The sequence below is a fragment of the Bufo gargarizans genome, chromosome 3 (genome assembly GCF_014858855.1).
Source record: "Bufo gargarizans isolate SCDJY-AF-19 chromosome 3, ASM1485885v1, whole genome shotgun sequence".
Taxonomy (NCBI): Eukaryota; Metazoa; Chordata; class Amphibia; order Anura; family Bufonidae; genus Bufo; species Bufo gargarizans.
In genome coordinates, this window is record NC_058082.1 from 461633809 (window position 1) to 461648590 (window position 14782).

Sequence of the window (14782 nt, forward strand, 5' to 3'; positions counted from 1 at the left end):
ATAATGGGATCTGATGGAGATCCAGCCACTCCCCGACATATATGCTGAGATTCGTCCGGAGTAAAACCACTGCATGTAGCAGTTTTTGTCTGTCAGATTCTCGGCATTCTCTGCTGGAACAGCCTGGCAAAGAGCTGTGCCACAGAAGTGAAACTAGCTTTAGATAGCTGTCCACCAGAAGCTGTTCCTCCAGACCCCATATACATGCATGCTTGGCTGAGCATACATGTATTATCAATAGAAAGAGGGGAATAATCTGCAATTGTGGGACAGTCAGTTCACCTCCATACACATGAGATGGTCATCTGGTCCTGCTGTCAGTGGGTTTGGCCATCAATCATCTAATGTGTATTCTGTGTGGGGAGGACATGTGTCCCTGGCCGTTACATGGCATTTTGGATGAAATGATTTGGGATAAATGAGGGGTCCTTCTAGCCAGAGAGGGCTTGCTGGAGATCTTTGTACTTTTATGTATGGAAAAGTAAGATTAAGCAGACAAGCCTCTCTGATCCCTCTTGGCACTGCAGATTAGTCAAGAGGAATCAGAAAGGCTCGACTGCATATAGTCCACACGTTATTTCCCGCCCAGAGCGATTAGGTATTTTAGAGGTCCTAATTTACATAGGTCTGTCTGTTGTGGGGATTTGCTCTGGTAGGCAGGTAAGCAGACACGGTATAGAGGCAACAACAAAGTCTTTGAATGAAACAGTTCAGTGTTTATTCACACATTAAGTAAATGAGAAAACAAAAAGTCTGCTTCAAGGAAAACAGTCACCTTGTGATTCTGGTGTTCGTTCACACCATGCGGCAAAGAAGAAGTCCTTGGACAAAGCCGAATTCACTTACTTTCACACCAACAAGGTAGCAAGCCATAATCCAGGCCCATACTCCCAGGTCCCAACACAGAGACTGACAGAGCTCCACTGTCAGAGAGGAGTAATCCACTCACAGCTGACATTGCTGGCTAGGTTTTTTATAGGCCAGTCAAGACCCGGCCTGGAACGTGGGGAGTAGTCACCCACCCATCACTTTGGCTACTCCCAGTAAGAGCTGTCCCGGATCAGCTATACAGCCATACTAAAATAACAGTGTCAATCAGCATTAGCTGCCGCTGACACCTGAAAATACTGGTTCTTACTTCACCGAGGACAGGAACCTCGGTGACACATACCTTCTATCAACAACGAACCCTTGTGCCTTCCTACATACCCCCCCCCCCCCACTTTGTTCAACCCTGAAGGGGTGAACTCTTGCCAGACAGTGTACCCGGGAGAGGGCATCCGCATTTCCCTGTAAGCGGCCTACCCTGTGTTCCACTGAGAACTTGAAGTTCTGTAATGACAAGAACCATCTGGTGACCCGGGCATTCCTCTCTTTGGCCTGGCTCATCCACTTGAGGGGGGAGTAGTCGGTCACCAGACGGAACTCTCTCCCCAACAGATAATAGCGGAGAGACTCGAGTGCCCATTTGATGGCCAGGCACTTTCTCTCCACTATACTGTACTTAGTCTCGGCTGGGATAAGTTTGCGGCTCAGGAAAACAACGGGATGTTCCTCCCCATTCTTTTTCTGATAGAGTACAGCTCCGAGGCCTACTTCAGAGGCATCAGTCTGTACCACAAACTCCCTCTTGAAGTCGGGGGCGTCACCAAAACTGGTGACCCGCACAGGACCAACTTTAATGCGGAAAAAGCTTCTTCAGCCTGGTCATTCCAGCGGACCATTACAGACTTCCCTCCCTTCAAGAACCCTGTCAACGGAGCCGCTAAAGTGGCAAAATGGGGAACGAACCTCATATAATAGCCCACCATTCCCAAGAACGACTTTACTTGCCTAGTGGTGACATGGGGCAAATTCCGAATCGCCTCTTTTATTCTCTTGGGGTTTGATGACTCCACAGCCAATGACGTACCCCAGGTACTTAGTCTCCTCAAACCTATCGCGCATTTCTTTGGGTTAGCGGTCAGTCCAGCCTTACTAAGGGAGTTCACTACAGCCTGCACTTTGGGTAAATGACTTTCCCAGTCGGTACTGTGGATGACGATATCGTCCAGGTAAGCCGACGCGTACCGACGATGTGGACGAAGTACAATGTCCATGAGTCTTTAGACCGTGGTGGGGGCACCATGCAGACCAAAGGGTAACACTTTATACTGGTACAGTCCCTCAGGGGTGACAAAGGCAGTTTTCTCTTTGGCTACCTCCGTTAAGGGCACCTGCCGGTAGCCTTTCGTGAGGTCCAAAACAGAAAAATATCGGGCTTTTCCTAACCTCTCGATAAGCTCATCTTCCCGGGGCAAGAGCTACGCATCGAACTTAGAGATATGGTTTAGTTTGCAAAAATCATTACAGAACCGTAACGTCCCGTCCGGCTTGGGTATTAGGACTATCAGACTGGCCCATTTACTTTTGGACTCCTCAATGACATCTAGTTGCAGCATTAGCTGCACTTCCTCCGCGATGGCTTGTCGCCGAGCCTCGGGTACCCAGTATGGTTTCAACCAGACTTTTGTCTGAGGCTTAGTGACAATGTCATGCTGGATTATGGAAGTGCATCCAGAAAAGTCCGAGAACCCATCCGTGTTCCGACTAATGAACTCCCTGGCTTCCTGAGCCTGTTTAGAGGAGAGGCTGTCAGCAATTTTTACTCTGACAACTGCTTCTCTTGCATCAGACCGAGGAGCCTTAACCTTTTCTCCTACAAAACCTGGCTGCGGGCTGTCTTTATTAGAGGACTCCCTATCTTTCCATGGTTTTAGTAAATTCACATGGTACACCTGCTCCGGCTTTTGCTGCATCGGCTGGTATACCTTGTAATTTACCTCTCCCACTTTCTCGAGTACCTCCGTAGGGCCCCTGCCACCTAGCTAGGAACTTACTGTCTATTGTTGGTACCAGAACCAAAACCCGATCACCCGGGTTAAAGTTCCAGACCTGAGCCTGCCAATTATAGACCCTACTCTGGGCTCACTGCACTGCCTCCATATGCTCCCTGACCAGAGGCAAAACTGTCTCCATCCGAACACGCATCTGGGTGACGTACTCAATAACACTTTTGTGTGGTGTGGGTTGTTGTTCCCACGCTTCTTTGGCTATGTCCAACAGACCGCAAGGGTGTCTGCCATATAGCAGTTCGAAGGGAGAGAACCCAGTAGAAGCCTGGGGCTCCTCTCGCACTGCGAACATGAGATAGGGCAGAAGAAGATCCCATCCTTAGACACCACTCTTTTTAACATGTTTTTTAATGTTTGAATAAATCTCTCTACCAGGCCATCCGTTTGCAGAATATGCACAGACGTCAGTAGTTTTATGTGGAGCAACTTACAGAGTTCACTCATGACCTTGGACATAAAAGGCGTCCCTTGGTCAGTCAGAACCTCTTTAGGTGGTCCCACTCGGGAAACCTCTCTATTTACTCCTTAGCTGTGAGTTTAGCTGATGTATGTCGCAGTGGCACTGCCTCCAGGTACCGAGTGGCGTAGTCGAGGACGACCAAGATGTGTTGGTGCTCTCTAGCGGACTTTGGTACTGGGTCTATGAGTTCCATAGCGATTCGCTCGAACGGGACCTCGATAATCGAGAGAGGCACCAGGGGGCTCCTAAAATGTGGCTGGGGGCTATTTATCTGTCAGGTTGGGCAAGACTGACAAAACTCTTCTACCTCTGAACACACTAGGCTAGTAAAACTGCTGTAGTATCCAGTCCTGCGTTTTCTGCCACCCCAAGTGACCCCCAAGAACATGTTGGTGGGCAAGCTCCAATACAAGCTTGCGATACGCCTTGGGTGCCACCAGCTGTTCAATATGCTCACCCCGTAGTTGGTTTACCCGATACAGCATTTCCTGGTGAACGACAAAACAGAGAAACATCGACTCGGCCCCAAAGCTGCAGTGCGGAATGGAGGCATGGAAGAACTACCGTGGGGTTTCTGTCCGTGCCTCCACTCCACAATAAAATAGAACATGTTCTATTTTTTGGCGGTGCGGATGGATCATGGACCCATTCAAGTTGAATAGGTCTCGATCCGTCCTAGCTGCCGCACGGACGTTGCCCGTGCAGTGCACGGAACGGCCGTGTGCACGAGGCCAAAGGGAGGGTAAAATACGGACAAATGGACCAAACATGGATGCTTCACGAACACGGACTGACTTTTTTTCACGGATGTGAAACAGACCCGGAAATGTGAGGCCTTAATTTGCGGATTTTCTACACAAAAAGTACTTGCCATTCACATGTATACCCTAATGGTGACCAATACAAACCTGCTCAGTGGAACTGAGTTGTTTTTTTTCTGTTCTTCCATTAGTATTGCCCATGCCTGGCTCTGGCTTTTTGCTTAGTTACATATAAATAACTCTTAGCTAGAAATCTTAGTGTTAGCGAAACATTTTTAAACAGGTCAGATGGTTTCTCCTCTAATGAGCACCATCATTTTGTCCATTTACACGCAGCAATTACGGCTATGATCAGTCATTTGATGCTATAATTGCACACACGCATTGTGCTTCGCATCTTTGCATTGCTGAGACTCGTCACTGTACTATTCTTGACAAATCAAAGCAGGGTTAAACATCAAAGTGGTTTACAGCATCAACCTGCAAGGGCCGGGGCACAGAAAAACAGGTATTCCATATGTGCTGGGGGTTGTTATTCACTTTTTGTAACTATTGTGCAAGTGCAATACACTACCTGGATGTACAGGTCAAAAAGGCTGCTTTCTATATGAATCCTTAAGAGCCCCTACACACACAACTGGCATATTCTTTTGTTGTTTTTTTTGTGGGCTTTAGGCTACTTTCACACTGGCGTTTTGGTTTCCGTTTATGAGATCTGTTCAGGGATCTCACAAGCGGTCCAAAACGGATCAGTTTTGCCCTTAATGCATTCTGAATGGATAAGGATCCGCTAAGAATGCATCAGTTTCCCTCCGTTCCGCCTCCATGACGAAACTGAGCCAAATGGGGACGGATCCGTTTTCATTGACACAATCTGGCACAATAGAAAACGGATCCGTCCTCCATTGACTTTCAGTGGTGTTCAAGACTGATCCATCTTGGCTATGTTAGAGATAATACAAACAGATTCGTTCTGAACGGATGCATGCGGTTGTATTATCTGAACAGATGCATTTGTGCAGATCCATGACGGATCCGCACCAAACGCGAGTGTGAAAGTAGCCTTAAAAGACCAGAATAAACACTTGCTTTTTTGTACAGTTTTTTTTAGGCTTTTTTGCAAAACACCATAAAAAAATAATAAAGAATAATATACAAATTAGGACTCATGCACACAAACGTATTTTGTTTCCGTGTCCGTTATGTTTTTTTTGCGGATAGGATGCGGACCTATTCACTTCAATGGGTCCGCAAAAAATGCGGACAGCACACCGTGTGCTGTCTACATCAGTATGTCCGTTCCGTTCCCCCTAAAAAAATTGTGCATGTCCTATTTTCTTCTAGTTTGCGGACAAGGATAGGCATTATTACAATGGATCCGCAAAAAAAAAAACTGATTCCACATGGAACATCATCCGTTTTTTTTTTTGCGGTTCTGCAATTTTCGGACCGCAAAATGCATGCGGTCGTGTGCATGTAGCCTTATACTGAATCCTTTTCCGAAAAAACTATATATCAATCTGCTCTGTCACAGATTCAAAGCCATTTTCAAAGTGACTTGTTCCCCTTGATTTAAAAAAAAGTGAAAGTCAGACATCTTATAATACACAACAGTCACTTTCTAACAAAGCTAGATGCAGTCCTGAACCTCACCTGTTTCCAGACTAGAGCTCTCCCCATTAATTTCTTTAGAGGACATGTCCTTTCTGCTGCAGCTCAGGGGGAGTGTCCGTTCTGCTGCAGCTCACTCCTTGTAAGGGTGCATTCACATCCCCGTTTAGCTTTCCGTTCTTCTGATCCATCAGAAGAAGAGAGAGAGGAAAAATAAAACAGGTTCCTGTAAAAAAACGGATGTTGTTGCTTTAGTTGCCATCCATTTGAGTCATTTCCGTCTGAGATCCGTTTTTTTAGACGGAAACAAAAGTACTGCATGCAGAATCCAGTTTTTTTTTCTCTCTCTCCTGACGGATCAGAAGAATGGAAAGCTAAACGGTGATGTGAACTCAGCCTAACTCTCACAGCTTCTAACAGAAGATAGGGTTGGTGGCAAGAGAAGTATGGAACTGAGCATGTGCGACCACTTCTGCAAGAGGGACAGAGAAATACGGAAAAGAACAACAGCAGGTGGCACTATACAGACATGTTTATTGAATAACTCAGTCACTATACTAAATCTTTAATTTCTTGCAATTACAAAAGTATTCAGATCCAGGAGCTGCTTTGAAACCTTTAGAATGTGTTTCATGGTGCAACCCCTTTAAGGGTCCATTCACACGTCCGTAAGTGTTTTGTGGATCTGCAAAACATGGACACCTGCAATGTGCGATTCGCAATTTGCGGAATGCACATCACAGACACTATAATAGAAAATGCCTTTTCTGGTCCGCAATTGCGGACAAGAATAGGACATGTTCTATTTTTTCAGGAACGGAATTGCGGATTCACATCCGTTCCAGCCCCATTGAAAGTGAATGGGTCCGCAAATTGCGGAACGAATGCGGACCCAAATTATGGACGTGTGAATGGGCCCTAAGGGTGTGGCGACGTGAACATGCGCCAAGGCCAATACACAGTGTTGATTATTGTTATAGGTCCACCTGATTTGTGCTTCACCACAAGGAAGGAATCATTCTTGAGTCATACGCATTACTACAGTACTACAAGTATCGTCTGTTACAGCAGCCTGATCAGTCACTTTAATAATGAAACCTATAGGTGGCTAGAGAAAATCAATAATCCTGGTGAAACCACTGCATATCAAGCCCAGCCGTTTTCAATAATGTCACTAATGTGATGACGTACTCTATGGAAACCGGTTCTGCCTAGCAGTGACCCGCAATTGTGTTGATCCAGAAAGATTGTTCGCCCACAGCAAGTAAAAGATTACATGACAGGTCTAGCAAGTGTTAACCGCAAGATACCACGCTTGATGGAGTAGCCTACACCACAGCATTACAGTGCTGTAGGTCCCGGACCTCGTTCTCTTATTTCATCCGTCCCCACCTAAATGCTTTCAGCTGTGATAAACTAGAAAAACGGAAAACATGTCTGATGTACAGCAGGAATTTGCTCAGAAAAGCGTGTTTATTTGCTAAATCCTGTAGTTTTTACAGTATGGATACATGGACATGTTGAGAGATATGAGCAAGCAGATTTATCCACCGGATGTGTTAGAATCCAGGGCTAAGATTCTGATCTTATTCAGTGTGTTTCCCCCAAACGTCTACTCTTTCAAAGCAGAAGTGAAACGTGTGTACAATTTGAAACTTGAAACTCGAGACCAAGAAAAGCTCACTGATGAGGTTAATTTTCCTTGCGTGGGAGTTGCTAAAAGGCAACTGCGCCAACTTCAAAGGAGATCAATTAGATCTTAAGACAATAGCTAGAAATGAGATAACTGCAGCTACATGTGTACCTGCATGGTGGGGAGAAACCGATGCTTTCCTGTTAACTGTAGGCATTTTAGAGAAAAGCTGAACTTCTGATATGGAGGAAATCCCCACTCCTCATTTTATGTTGACATTAATGTGGTCATAGACACAAATCTTTACACCTAAAGATGAGCAAACAAAAAAAAATAATATAGACTCGGACGGTTTGCCAAATTTCCCAAAAAGATTTGATACGACCAAATTTATTAGTGACGAATCGCATTAAAAAACAGCTATTTCCTGGCTGCTGAGAGACTGTATATTGGTGTAGAACACTGTGCATTGCAGAAACACACATAGGGATTTCGCTGTGCTAGTGAAACAGTACTGTGAGTCAGTATGACATGCAGGTGAAAGGCATCGCTCTTAGAATCAGTTCACACTTGACTTCTTTGGGCAGTTACGGTGCCAAAACGGACTAAATAACTCAAGTGTGAACTCAGCCTTACAGGTCAATGTTAGTGCCGGGTATAAAGAGCCGTGCAGTGGCCCAAGATTCTACTATAGAGTGGAAGAGTGCACTCCTTTTACACTGTCGTCAGCTGATTCCACATAGATTTTTACAGAACCTGTTCTGTTACACGCTGATACAAGTAGTGTCCCCCTGATAGAGTGGAGAGGGTGTCAGCAGTAAGTTTGTGTTGAAGTCACTGTCTTCTGATCCGTCATAAGAACAACCACCAAAAAACTGATCCTGTCTTTTGAGCATCCGCCTTCACATTGTCATTATTTGGTCAGTATTGCTAAGGCAAAAAAAAGGGGGACAATAGCGGCCCGGTCATAGAGTGGTGAGGTGGCAACCACATGAGGAGTCAACACAATGGCCCAGTGACAGAGTGGTGAGGTGGGGGGCAAAAGCAGTGGCAGTAACAGCATAAGATGATGGGTGGCAGTAGGAGCACATGGCAACAGGTATATGGAATCAGGTAGGTGGTAACATCCGAATAGCGGCTAAAGCAGGTGGTCAGAAGAAACGGTTCTCTGTTCACAAAGTTTGGGTGTGGCACACAGAATGATCTAGTCTGATGCATCAGGCACTGGCGTTTGGAAATCCTGGCTGATCCACGTCGGATTCACCTTCACAAAGATCAGTCTCTTTACATTTTGGGTGAAAAGGTGAGTTCTCCTTGTGATAACTATGCCACCTCGCTGCACTAAACACCCGCTCTGATGCCACACTACTGACCAGGCAGGAAAGCTTGTCCAGGGCAAACTCGGCCAGTTGCGGCCACAAATCAAGTTTGGCTGCCCAGTAGTCCAGGGTATCTTGAATGTGGGATGGCAGGGTGCAGTCCAAGTATGCCACTACCTGCTGGTTCAGGTTCTGCTCCGTGTCTTGATGCTACTGGTGGTGGGTGGTTTCTTCACTAGGCGGGTGAAGAAAAGTGCTCATCAGAGAGACTCTAGACTTAAGTTGCTGCTGATGGAGCTGGTACTGCTCCTGCACCCCCCACCCCCCTCCAGCAGCGATGGTAGTGAAACATGACCGCAGAGCCCCCTAAATCCCCCCCCCCCGTTAAGAGGTTTGTGAGGTAGGGTGATAGCGCACATAGGCTGCGGCCAACTAACTACATAGTCTTAATAGTAGTTCAGTTTATCCTCCCTCTCAGCGGGTGGAAAAATGGCCCCCATTTTGGACCTATAGCAAGGGTATAACATGGTGCAGAGCCAGTAGTCATCGCTCTGCTGAATTCTGACAATTTGGCTGTGACTACGCAAGCAACTGAGCATGCATCAGGCCATTTGCACAAAGGACTCGGAGGGACTCCCTGCCTCCATCGCCACTGCATATTGCCACAGTGTGTCTGGGTCATCTGCCTGGTCTTCCTCATCACCCTCTAGCTCCTCCTGTTCCTACTGTCCTGTCACGTGCAGAAAAACCACAGATTTCTGTATACATTGCTTATGCCTGAAAGTCCTCCTCCTCCAGTTCAACCCCCACAGGGCTCATGTGGACGTGAGATATAGGGGCCACATCTCCTGTCCCCTGGCCAGACAGATTTCCGGCCTTCCTCTGCTCATATTGTCGGTCCAAAATGTGAAGGGTAGAAACATCGCATATGAGATGATGTTGGGGAACGCCATTCTGCCTTTGCAGATCAAGAAGGGTGTGCTTTGCAGTGTAAGAGTGCCTGAAGTGCATGCAGAGTTTCCTGGCCATTTTCAGGATGTCATGCAGATGGGTGAAAGACTTCAGAAGCTGCTTTGCAACCAGATTAAACACGTGCGCCATGCAGGGCGCATGGCTCAGCCCTCCTTGACTCAGCGCCGACACAATGTTGTTCCCATTGTCGATGACCTTGGTTCCGATTTTCAGTTGGCGAGGAGACAGCCAGGATTTAATTTCTTGATAGAGGATGTGGGGCAGTTCCTCCCCTGTATGACTCCATTCACCCAGGCAAACTAGGTGCAGAACAATGTGACACTGCCATGCCCTGCACATGTGGTATGCTGGAGAAGAACTCCGAATTGTGCCTCTAGTGAAGCCTGAAGATAAGAAGGACATTGGCGCAGGACCCACAGCTTGAGAACGTGGAGGCGGCAGTACCATCACCTGGCCAAGTTGTTGGTGTGGCTGGGCAAGAGCCACATTTACCCAGTGGGCCATAAAGGACATATATTGTCCTTGACCGTAGTTATAGCTCCATACGTCGGCGCTGCCGTGAACTTTAGCAGACACCGACACCCTCAAGGAGTGCACGCATGACGAGGAATAGGATCATCAGGATCAGTGGATGATGGGAAGGAAATACAGCTCCCTTTTGCTGAGGTGGTGGAGCCTTGCCTGCAGGAAAAGCGGTGCGGGCCGCTGGGTGATGCAGCGGTTGCTGCCTCAGAATGTACTACTACATTAGCACCACAATTTTCCCAGGCCACTTTATGGTGACGCTGCATGTGTTGATGTTGCCAACATTGGCATCCTGGCCATGCTTCACTTTCTGCCCACAGATTCTGCAAATAGCCATGCTGATGTACTCCGGCGACTTGATAAGAAATTGCCACACCGCCTAATATGGCATTTTCCCCTCACCACTACGTGCTGACCACCTGCTACCGCTGCCTCCGTGAAACCCTGCACCACTACTTCTTTCAAGACAGGCAGGCTCCTGCGTAGCAGGTGGTCTACCCCAAGCACATTTGGCTCCCGACCTCCCACTGCTGCCACCCTGCTAACTCACGGCCACGCTACCACCCTGCTGGCTCAGCTGCTGTTTCATGCACAAGCTGCCACCCTCTCCCTCTGATGATGATGATGCCCCATCTTCACCTGGCTCCCACGTGGGATCAGCTACATCATCATCCACTACTGTAGGCACGTCACTGATGTCACACTCACCAGTCCCAGGGCCTCCTGCCTGACTGCTTGCAACACCAGCTCCCACGCGACTCTCATTGTCACTACTTGCCCGCCTACCGGAGGAGCAGCGGATCTCTCCTTCACATCTTGGCTGAGCAGGAGCTGCTAACTGTCCTCAAGAAGCTCATCCTTGCTGAAAAGCGGAGCCAAGCCGACAGCATACTGTACTTCTCGAGCTGAAGGAACAGAAAATGATAGAGGAAGGTTGAGGACAGGTGGGGGCACAGAGCTTTTTCCCAGGCCATGCCAACTAAGCATCGTGTCAGAAGAACCCACCGACTCCTGGCTATGGGTGTCTGATGTCACTTGCGATTAAGTAGAAGGCCAAGTCAACCATTCAAGGACAGCTGGGTTGTTGGTCAAAACATAACTGCTAGATGACACTGGCAACTCTGGCCTGTCGCTGCGGATGCTGCTACCACCCCCCTTCTGCTGCTACTTCTGCCAGCTCCAGAAACATTTTGGCCACTGCCCGTTCCTTTAGAAGGGCCTGTCACCTGTCTGTCCGACATACTGTAAATTTAAAGAAACTGCAATGGTAAAAGAGCAATAATATCAGGCCGCAATTTCACCCCAAAAGCAAGGATGAATGGAAGCACTAATAGATAAACTAAATACACCCCAAAACTGGCTGTATCAGACCACACTTTCACTACAAAGGCAAGGGTGAATGGATGTACTAATATTTAAAATAAATACACCCCAAAACTGTTTATATCAGACTACAATTTCACCCCAGAAGAAAGGATGAATGGAAGTACTTATAGATAAACTAAATACACCCCAAAACTGGTTGTATCAGACAGTACTTTTACTACAGATACAAGGGTGAATGGAAGTACTTATATATTAACTAACTACATCCCAAAACAGGTTGTATCAGACCGCAGTTTCACCCCAGAAGCAAGGATGAATGGAAGTACTTATAGATAAACTAAATACACCCCGAAACGGAAGCAAGGGTGAAAGGAAGTACTTATATATCAATTAAATACACACCAAAACAGGTTGTATCAGGCTTCAATCCCACCCCAGAAGGATGAATGGAAGTCCTTATATAGCAACTAACTACACCCCAAAACTGGTTGAATCAGACCACACTTCCACTACAGAAGTAAGGGTGAATAGAAGTACTTATATATCAACTAAATACACCCCAAAAATGGTTGTATCAGACCACACTTTCACTACAGAAGCAAGGATAAATTGAAGTAGTTATATATCAACTAACTACACCCCAAAACTGGTTGAATCAGACCACACTTTCACTACAGAAGCAAGGATAAATTGAAGTAGTTATATATCAACTAAATACACCCCTAAACTGTTTGTATCAAAGCGCAATTTCACCCCCAAAGCAAGGATTAATGGATGTACTTGTAGATAAAATAAATACACCCCAAAACTGGGTGTATTAGACCGCAATTTCACCCCAATAACAGGAGCAAGGATTACTGGAATTACTGATGTGTCAAAGAATGCAAACAACCGAAAATCAGTAGTATTAGAGCACTTTGGATCCCCAATTAGTGCAGCAAGGTGTAATAGAATAGACCCTATTACCCAGGCTTTACACTCCCCTATTGATCCCTGCTCTCTCCCTACAGTGTGGATAATGCCTCCCTACTATATCCCTACACTGTGAATAATCTATCCCTGAACTGCTCAATAGTTATTTTTTGTGAATAAATAGTTTCCTAAACACTGTCTCTAGTGCCTGTCACGTCTCTCCCTGCAGTATGTTCACTGGGAAATGGCAGAGACCGAGCAGGCTGAGGCTTTTTATAGGGCTTTGACATCACAATGGCTGTCTGTCTGTATTGCATTATGGCTGCTCCCTCGTTCCCGGGCTTCTTCCTTGTTCTAACATGTGCAGCAGCCATTTTAGAAAAAATGTGATTTGTTACCACAAAGCGCGAGGAAATTCGACTTCAGGACGAATCAAATTTTTCCTGAAATTCAGATCAAATTCCACTTCATTAACTTCGATTCGCTCATCTATATTTACACCCACTGATATAATAAACATTCATATTTATGTTCCAAACATAGAAATAATTGGCACGATTGAACGTTAGCATCATCAGCTGCTTGGCCTCCCTTGAATTCTTGTTTTGCCACTGGTTAGAATTCCTCCACATAGAAATTTCTCGAAAAGTCGTTAAACACTGTAAAATGTTTTCCATTTCAAGAATAAGGCTACTTTACACGGTCAGTATTTGGTTACTAATTTTCCTCGGTATATGTAAGCCAAAACCCAGAATCTGTTCAAAACACAGAAGAGGCTTTCATCTTCCCATCATATTGTGAAAGTGGCCTAGGTTCACGTCGCAGATTCCATAAAAAGAAAAAAAGAGACCAAAATACTGCTCCATGCAACGGTATATTGCTTTTCAGAATGCCAATATTCATGACGGAAACCCAGCAGACCACATTATAATGATTATCTTTCTGAGATTGTTTATGGGTTATTTGCAGATTTCTTGTATTAACTTCAAGGCAGATTAGATCTGGTGCAGAGATAGGCTTGAAATTTCTGGGGCCTCAGGCTAAGATATCTGAGGGCCCTAATCTGGACAACCAGCAAGGAAGAGGTGTACTGTCTGTCCAAAACCATATGAAAGATCTTAGGATGCAGATATAGTTGAAACCTGTAGCCAGGGTAATTCTACCTCTTCTGCTGCCTGAGGTGAAAATTAAAATGGCCCCCAACCCTCGTGCCAAATTCTCAATCCATCCTCTCCCCCTCAGCCCTACTTCTAACAGGCATATTTGAATTGGACATTACATACAGCACCACCTACATATAACATCCAGTGAAGTCCACTGTAATATAGACGTTCTCTTTCCTTATCTTCTCATTTCGAAAAGGCCGCCATGACAAATTATTTCAGCCATGTCTCACCTCTGCAGATTTTACTACACAGAAAAATTACTTTTCCATCACCCCTTACTCTCCTGGTGCCCCAAAATTGTTATCCTGATACTGCCTACAATACTATGCACACTGTGTCCCCTAGAAGTGCTCCTGTATTTATAATTCATCCTCTGTAGTGCCCCCTGTATTATTATAATGTCCCCCAGCAGTTCCCGTTGTAATCATAATGCCCCTTCTCTGTACTGCTCCAGTATTGCCCCCTGTATTATTATGTCCCTAGACCCCTTCAGCCTACAGTCCCATGTAAAAAACATCACTCCACTGCCCTAAGCCCCTCCAAATACAGTCCCATGTAAAAAAAAAAAATCCCCTCCCTTCAGCCCCATCCCATGTAAAAAAAACCATCCCTCTAACTTTAGTCCCTCTAACACACAGTCCCATGTAAAAACATTGGTGCCCTCTCTTCAACCCCCTCCAACATGCAATCCTATGTAAAAACATCACTGCCCCCCCCCCTCAGCCCCTCAACATACAGTCTCATGTAAATAAAATCACTGCCCTCCTTCAGCCTACTCCAATATTCAGTCCCATTTAAATAACACCACTCACCTCCCTTTAGTATTCACCAACATACAGTCCAATGTATTTAACATCAGTCTCTTCCCTATAACTCCCTCCTACATACAGTTCCATGTAAATAGCATCCCATTACTGCATTCAGACCACTGTAACATACAGTCCCATGTAAAAACATCACTCTCCTCCCTTCAACCCCTACAACATAAAGTCCCATGTAAATAACATCCCTCCTCTCAGCCCCTTGTAACATACTGTCTGATGTAAAAACATCAATCTCCTCCCTTCAGCCACCTTCAAAAAGGGCCCCAAGTAAAACGAAAATCATTGTTCCCATCACACACCAACTTGCAGCAACCGGATCCTCTCTTTACCACATGTTCTGTCTCCTGTAATCTGGAAGCCCTGCCCACTAGTTGATGAG